Consider the following 8,889-nt stretch of genomic DNA (forward strand, 5'->3'; position numbering starts at 1 on the left):
TACACTGGCAAGCACAGTGTAACGTAGTCAGATATCAACCGTATGCTCAGGCGACAAGCAAGAGCTTGTTTTATGTGGGGCGGAGATTGCGCATAAAGGCCCATTCGCACTTGCGACGAAAGCGAGTGAGAGCGGCAGGAATTCCGTCGCTTTGTCGCGCGACGATCGTTTTTGTCGAATGGTCGGGAGAAATTTTGGTTGCGCGACAGAATTCCCGTCGCTTTCGCTCGCTTTCGTCGCAAGCGGGAATGGAAAGTTCTGCCGCTGCCGTCTGCTACGCAGCTCGGAGGTAACCGCGCGATCTGCTCGGGCCGGATGAACGCGCACACTCCCGCACCCTTATGAAAATTTCTATGTCCAGTCAAAAGACAGTCTGCGTCCCGAAGGAAACAGACTGCGTGCGTCCTGTGTGTTTCCTCTGTGTTGGAATTTCGCCACCGACTTTCTGCGTACTCCAAGTGTCCCGTGTGTTTCCGTCCTCCATGCGTCCAGTCTATCTCCCAAAGGCAACACAGACACCATACGGCCTTTGTGTGTCCCCTATATGTCTTGAAGGCAACAGACCGCATTCGTCCCTTGTGTGTCCCCTGTATTGAAATTTCGCCACCGACTTTCTGCGTCCTCCAAGAATCCTTTATGTTTCCGTCCTCTACGTATCCGCTTCCACCTTTTGAGTGCCCTTTGCATGCTGTCAAATAACAGCGCCCCACAGCCAGCTGCATGTAGAAAATGTCAGCCAGCTCCACAGTCACTGTTTCATGCTGCAGCTGTTTCTGTAAGAGCAAGCTGACGAAAATCACATGAATCACACGACTCTTGCAAACCTGACTATTTTATTCAGGTTGGATCCATAAGTGCTGCTGCCGCCTGCCACACCAGGTGTCGCCTCATCTTTACCCCTCACAGGACGGGATAGCCACTGCCACGCTTGAACCTGAAATGACAAACGCATTGATCGCATGTGAAGGGGTTTAAACAAACAAACAAATATAAAGGAGTGTTCCCATACAAAACTGAACCAAGTGTCCTGAAAGAGAAGGTATAACTTCTAGGTTGCAAAATTAGCCACAAAATTTAGACCACATAAATTAACTAATGAGCTTACGAACATCAAATATGACATACTGTTACATAGGCAACACAACCCAGAACTAAGTACTGTTTAGATTCATGGCCTCCTCATGACGGGAATTTATACAGCCTCGCAAGAACATTTGAGATGAGATTATTGCAGCAGCACTGTGGGAACAAAGCAATATGGGGGGGGGAGGGGGGCAGGGAAGGCAACATAAAATTGCATGAACATGCTAAGACAGGCATTGATCAGTCGTCATCATGAGTAGTTGCTTGTGTCTACGCGTTCTTTGGAACCTATAAAGGCAGCAGTTTATTGTGCATTTCGTTTACGAGACAGCACTTGCATTGTCTAGTTTGTTTGTCTGTGCTTGCTTACAAAAAGCAAAATGTACATCACCATGAACTGACCAACCTCTAGGTTGGCTCCTCACTTTTTATATTTCCTTGTGTCGATGGGTAGCAGACACGGGAACAGAAATAAAAAACAACCCTAGAAAAACGTGGTGGATAGCCCACTTGCACCCATCATTGCACGCGTGCCACGTGGTCACTCATCCCAACAGATGTACAGTGCACGGAGTGACCCCCAAGCAGCGAAAGCTGGGCGTGGTCGCTCTGTACTTTGTGAAAATACAGGCTACTAGAAAGATTTGACAGATAGCACAAACAGTGCAGGTGCGCCAACTTTGCACCATGGCACGAATTTTTCAACGCACAACAGAAAACGCAGCGGTATGTCAGTGACACCGTGGAGGAGAAATTCGAAGACAAACCAGGACATCAGTGACAGTGAAAGGGTTAAAGCGGTCGAATACAGCAAATTTAATTTCAGGGTTTATGCTTACCAGCAATGAGGAAAGCTACCGCAGTAACTTGAGCTGACTACTCTGTAACGTGCACTCAAATGCTAAAAACACACAAGCATTTTTGCATATGTTTGCACACAGAGCATTCATACTGTTGGGAAATAATGCAGGTTTTTCCTACTATAAACATCATAATATTTCCCCCAACCATGCCATTTGATTTGTTTACAAAATATTTTGTTACAAGCACCTGGCCACACCCTGCAATCTTATCCTTTTTTAAGGGAACCGTCTTTTTCCCCTTTTTCCTTTGTATGCTGCACCAGCAGTCCTGTTTGATATGGAAAGGGTGTTGCTTTGCGATCCCTATCCTAGCTTTTCCTGTTTTTTTATTGAAAATGTTCTCGATCTAAATGAATGAGTGCAAAAGAAACCCTGCAGCATTCAATTCGCCAACGTTTAATTTTGACCACCTGGGGATCTTTATTGTGCGCCAAAATCTCGTACACACAGGCGTTTTTGCTTTTCGCCTCCATCAGAAAAGCAGCCGCCGCGGCCGGGAATCGAACCCGCGACCTCGTGCTCAGCAGCGCAACGCCTCAGCCACTGAGCCACCGCGGCGGGTACCCTTCTACAATTAGGACCATCATTATATTTGCTAGAGTAAATAGATGTTCGGGGGGGGGGGGGGCGGCTACGATGGCCAGTGAGACTCATTACACTACATGAAACACAGTGGCAAAAAGGCACGCAACACACCCTTTTCACTGCTAGGCACAAGTTGCATCTAGGACATTGAAGTGAATTAACCTAAATTCTATTTCTGGGTGCATGGAATTGTTTCACTCATGTAATGTAATCCATAATATGACTTTTGAGTAGAAGTCTAAAGATCTAGTTCATCTGTAACAGGCGGTAGAAAAAAAAATCCCCACACACTGTCTGTGGGCACCACGCAACTACCACAGTGAACAAGGGTGACAAAGTCGTTATTAATTAATTCATGGAGCAAGGACGCAGCCCTGATGCGACAAAAAAAATAAGAAAGGTACCAGGAAGTTTCTCACCCTCATCGGTTCCTTATTTTTTGCCCCATCTCTGCAATGTTCTTATGTCTTAATATCACTAAGGTACCACAAGAATGCCACAATGGTTTTCTATGTTTTCATGTTCTCTCAGCCTTCAAAATCGAGATTTTCATGCATTTCACAGCCGTAATGAACTCCACTTACAGGTCGTGCAGGATAGATAGAAACAGGAGGCAGCCAATTCTTCTGGTAGCTCACAACGTACATCCTCCATGTCAAACACCTGGCCCTGTAAAAAATGAAAGTTCAAGTAGTAAACAAGCCGTAAATATGCGGTATAATGCCGTGAAATACTCGCTCTGACAGGACATGACAGAATTTCTTTTTTGTAGGTGCAAAAAAGGCACCTTCAGTTCTTTCAAGCTAAAAAATAAGTACAGTGCTCACTGATTGAAACGCAACACTGCGAGCGCGTGGCCGCCAATACATGCAGCGCCGTCCATGGACGCCGCTGTCGCTGCGGGGAACCACTGCCCCGCTTATTGGCAACCGGAAGCAGCAAGCTTATGGTCAAAACACTCTCATCCTCGTGGTATACCACAATGCAACACCTAGCTTCCACGGGCGTCCACTGGCGGCGCTGCATGTAGTGCAGGCCACGCGCTTGCAGTGTCGCGTTTCAATCCGTGAGCACTGTACATACATGACAATCCTTACAAGGCTTTCAGCCATACTTTAAAGGAACAGAAGCATCCTTACACTGAATTAATGTTAAACTAAGCCTATTAAATATCCCTAGGTGGTAGAAATATGTGGCCCCAGATTTCCACTGTGCAAGCTTATTCTCTGGTCCAGAGGGTGCGAAACGTGGTTACGGCTTTTAAAGGAGCCATGAAGAGAAAACACAAGTTTGGTTCATTCAAAGGATTCCGTTGCTAGAATCATGCTGACACCATTTTTAACATAAACTCCACTCAAATAAGCTACAAATTAGGAACAAAGGAAATGGCCATGTGACCCACTAGCTCATTTCCCGCAACAGAACCTATGTCATACCAGCCAGCTCTGCAGTTAGCGGAGGGCGGCAACAGCAAAGGCGAATTAGGCAGAGGCTATAAGCTTGCCGAATGAACTATTTGCGCTTAAATTTAGGGCACATTCTTTTTACAGTAGTAAGAATGGTGGGACCAACAGTAAAGGTTAGGAAAGCACACGTAAGCATAGAAGTACCGATGCGTACTGCTGTTGGTACTGCGCGCACTATGCTTGGTTTAGCTGCACAGGACTGCGGGGCTTTGGGGTTGTCTCGGACAACAATGGCCGATTGACACAAGCAACGGTGTCTTACGTGACCATATTTGTGGAGCGAGCACTATGTTTCACGAAACGATTATTTTCTCGCTGAACAAAAACAAGCCACGTTTAAATACGGTAAAAACAAAACAAAAGCAGAAAGCGGCTTGCCACGGTATGGTGGCACCATCTAGGTTAACTAACGGTAAAGAAGGTTTCCCAATCGGCTGCAGAGCGGTCGGTTCCTGTGATGTCATTGCAGACCCTGAAAATGCACGATTTAGCGGGAAAACCAAAATTTTAGCTTCAATTAATGAATTTCTCAGTGAATAAAGCATCGTTTGCATTTGGACAAGTGCTGGGGGCACCATACCACACGAAATCTTTCGAATAACACAAACTTGTATTTTGTCTTCATGGCGCCATTAAAGGGGCACTGACACAAAATTTTGAAGGCGAGATAACTTCGGAGATAGATTGGTGGGAACACATATACATCGTCTGCAAAATATCAGCGGCGAATACAGCCTAGAACATATTTAAAATCAATTTTGAAGTGTGCGAAACGCAACCGAGCAGCCAGCAGAGGACCACGGCAATTGTAAATAAACAACATCCAAACACGTCACGAGTTTGTGTTTGCCGCTTCCGCACTACCGGCGTTTTTTGCCGGTTCGCCCGGCTCGCCGCTCCAATCGGAGGGCCGGAGGGCGGAGCTTCTGCTCTCGAGAACGAACGACCCGATCGTTGGCGGCGGAGGCGCCGTGATTTCGTCAGCTAATCGGGCAGCTGGCCGCGACCAAAGTTCTACAGCGATTCCAGGCACTCTGTTTCTATTACTGTTTATTACCATTGGATGCGAAAACGCGCCGGAGGCACGAAAAGCTCACTGAGCTAGCCGCACGGTCGCTGTGCAGGCGGCGGCCACGGCTGTGAAGTGGCCCAGGCCGGCGCAGGTAGCTCGAGTGATAGCTTGTTACCGCTGCACGAAATTGTCCCCAAGTCCCGACCATGGTGGCTTACATGAGAAAGGAGTTAATGATGCGATGGCGGGTTGCATTAAAAATTGTCATCTGCACCGCTTACGAGAGCGGCACTCGAATATCCGCCGCAGTGCTGAGCCGAACACATCTGTAGGGGGACCTGTAGGCAGACCGGCCGGCAGCTCCCAGCGCGCGTCTTGCCACCCACCGTCTCGAGCGTCGCGCGTCGTTCTTTAGCCGCGGTAGCATTTGCACTCGCAGCGCCTGCGTCACATCCACGGTCGCTTTTTAATTAAGCGCCTCACGAGATCAGTACGTGGGGGCATTCGCAGAAACTGCCGTCGATGCGGATTCGACAGTGCTACGGCGGCTCTGCTCTGTGATATCCCTCCGACGGTCACGTGGTCAGCTTTGTTAACACAAAATCCACAAAATCCATCGTTTCGCGGCACTCGCTGAAACCGAAACTGCGACTGGCCGCATTGAAAATGCCTCTAATTAAACAACCGTCGCACGCTGAAGCAAATGAGGTTTCTACAGGTTATAAGTAGGTCACTAGCTACTTATCGCAACAAAAAAAACAAGATGCAAAATTTTTGTGTCAGTGCCCCTTTAAAATTCTCTCTGAGGCACATGGTGAACGTCTCAGCGTGCCAATACCTCCAAGGGGTAGGCAAGTTGAAATGCTGACGAAACGAAAAAATAGGATGGCGAAGGAGCACGGTGGCAAGCCCACGCCCTGTTTAATCTTTTTCGCACCGTGATTGTATCCCCATCACATGCATATTTGTGAGAATCAACACGTTTAACCCATGCTCAACATGTTACGGTCAACACAATTGATGCAAGCCAGCTACAATACAAATAATGTCACACCACATAAGAATTTCTGTCTGATCATGACGATGCTGGATGAGCTTAGGAAGGTGGAAAAATTTCTTGCATTAAAACAGTGAAAGCTGCCCTGTGACTGCACCAGCAATGCAGGCTGGAACAGCATGTTTTCAAGCTGCGACGTCTAAACAATTATCTGGTCAAATGTTCACTGCCTAAAGACCTTGTGCATGTGGTACTACTTACAAAGTTGCTAGCAATGCTTAAATGTTGAAAATTCAACGCATATGCAACTCTTACGTATTATAACTACAAATGTAATGCAGCCTCCTTGCATTTCTTTACCCCTAAACGAAAACTACCCGTTAGAACAATGCTAAGCTGCCTAGTCCTGTAAAAAAATATACTGTGGGTCAACTGCCTCCTAAAAAAAAAAAATCGGGGAGTGGGCGTTTTGTTTTACAACCATTAACGCAGTTTTCTTTTTTTTTTTTTCATGCAACAAGCTTTAGCGTCGAATCCACCCAAGCCAAGCGGCGGCCGCTGGGCCGTCAGCATAATATTTTCGTTGCCGGCAATGGCAAGGGGGTCGATCACTCACACAGCATACTGGCCGCCGCTCCTGGAAGCTCATTATGACCGCGCCGACGCAGCCGGTAATTTACAATAAAAGAAGCGCGGCGAGCCGAACACCAAGGAATATACTCAACACGTTTAACAAAACAGCACTGCGGGAACGCGTAATAAAATTTTAACATGCACCACGATAAACAATCACTTACGGCAGAACACGCAGCATTTTTCACACGTCGCGTCGACAGTCTGGAACTTGCAGTAGAGACTCTTGATTCACGTAGGCACGCACAACTTGTCAGGTATTTTGTCAAATGGCGACCTCGATGTGCGTTTGCTACAGCAGCGCAGTACGGCGACGACACAGACGCTTTGCCAGCACTCACGATGTTTCAGGTGGCACAAGAGCACTAACACGTATTATTACGGCAGGAGGAGCACGTAGTAATTCACGTAACACCAGCAAATCGAAAACAAACCACCAAAACCACGCACAACGAACCAACCACGTCTTTTCTTGCGCACCTATAACAATGACTGCATATATGCTAGCCTAGACTAGACTTATTACTACAGTTGGCTATCTAGCAGTCATAGCGTTTTAGCAGTTACTTTCTTCCTTCATCATCACCCCTGAAGCAAACTAGGCAGACGCCATTATAGTATTTTGTTAAAGTTGATAATAGCAAACATATATATAATGGCAGTATATTTTCTTGATGCGAACAACGTCTTTTGTTGTCGCAAGTTGTTGCTACTCAAAAGCGAATAAAAATGGATTAACAAACGAAGTTATTATCATCGTCATCTACATCTAGATTGACTGTTTTGTGTTTTGTTCAGCGTCCAAGCAGTCCAAGCATTCACCATTCACTGTTTGTGGGCTTTTCACAAACAGAACGGCCGGATAAAAAAATTATTCCCCGCCGACATACGCAAACACACGCGCACACGCGCACACACACACACACACACACACACACACACACACACACACACACACACACAAACACACGCGCGCACGCACGCACGCACGCACGCACCCAAAAGCACCGTGCGTCAAATCCACGCAGGCAAACAATTCACTCAAATGGAGGCTTAGCAAGACTATGTGAGCTCAAGTATTTACACCTAGGTTTACGGCCTGATCGTGTACTGTTTTGGTGGCTTGGATGTTTTGGAGGGATGTAAAGGATCCCTTTTTGCGCACCGTTTGCCAAGTGAGATTAGGCAGGGCTTTGCCTGAGTTGTCCGTTACGACATTGTGTATGTCAGGTGGTATCCGTGGCTATCTAAAAGAAGTTGTGGACCCGTTACGTTTTCTATGCGCACGGTTTTCGTTAGAGTATTTGAGCGCAGTGACTAGGAAGAGACTGTATAACGATCTCTGCGACACTGTTTTTCCCGTCCCTATGTACAGAATTGCTCACTCGGCTGGCACGGGTCGAGATGTGTTAAAACGGGTTAAAAGAATGCCAGTTGCACCGGGATGTAAAACATTTTTCTTTCAACTACACACCGGGACACTCCTTGTGAAAACATGGATGCAAGAAAAAGGCCTTTTTATGCCGTGGGGTGAACAGTGTTGGTTATGCAAAAAACCGGAAACCATTGAACATGTTTTCATTGACTGTTGGGACGGGGTCTTCTTCTGGGATGTGCTGCAACGTACGCTGAAAAAAGATCTGCCAATCGATGCCCATGGTATTCGGTATTTGTCCGTTGAACCTGCTGATGATGGCGTCCCTCTAGATCTAGTAATGTTACTAGGTCTGCACAGTATATGGAGATGCCGAATGGCAGTCCGCCACTCGGACATTGATGCGCGGCCAGTAAATGAGTATTTCCGAGAGGCCATATTCTCTTTTCTTGAAGTTCAAAAGGCACGCCAATGTGTTCCCGACTGGTTGTCACAAATGGAGGAGTTAACAAAAATGAAAATATTTTAGTAGTCAGCACTGTACCCTAGAGTGGAACAGTGATTTTATGTCTTAGTGTAATGGTTTTGTTTTGTTGTTGTGTATTATGTTTGTAACAGCGGTGTTTGTCTGGAAATAAAGAAAAAAAAAAGTTTTGGTGGCTTGGAGGTTAAGTACTCGCCTACTGATTCAAAGGGCGGAGGTTCGAAACCCGCTCAGTGGCCTTTTTTTTTTTTTCAACCGTGCTTTAATTAAAGTTTTTCTGCCTTAGGTTATATTTTGACATTGTTGTTGCTCTTGTTGCTCTCGTCTGGCTGTGTCCCTTTTTTTTCTGTCGCAATATATTTCTACCGCAAGCTCTGCCCCAAAAAACAGT

At 46.5% G+C, this 8,889-nt stretch overlaps 1 long non-coding RNA gene across 1 annotated transcript; it reads right to left on the reverse strand.

Moving 5' to 3' along the window:
• Positions 1 to 677: 677 nt before the first annotated feature.
• Positions 678 to 7,157, reverse strand: LOC144158411 (uncharacterized). Its single transcript, XR_013320055.1, has 3 exons — positions 6,804 to 7,157; positions 3,116 to 3,200; positions 678 to 934 (listed from the first exon to the last, which is right to left on the reverse strand). It is a non-coding gene; the product is annotated as an uncharacterized LOC144158411 (long non-coding RNA).
• Positions 7,158 to 8,889: the final 1,732 nt, after the last annotated feature.

The sequence above is a fragment of the Haemaphysalis longicornis genome, unplaced genomic scaffold (genome assembly GCF_048455015.1).
Source record: "Haemaphysalis longicornis isolate Haplotype H1 unplaced genomic scaffold, Haemaphysalis longicornis Haplotype H1 scaffold_10, whole genome shotgun sequence".
Lineage (NCBI taxonomy): Eukaryota > Metazoa > Arthropoda > Arachnida > Ixodida > Ixodidae > Haemaphysalis > Haemaphysalis longicornis.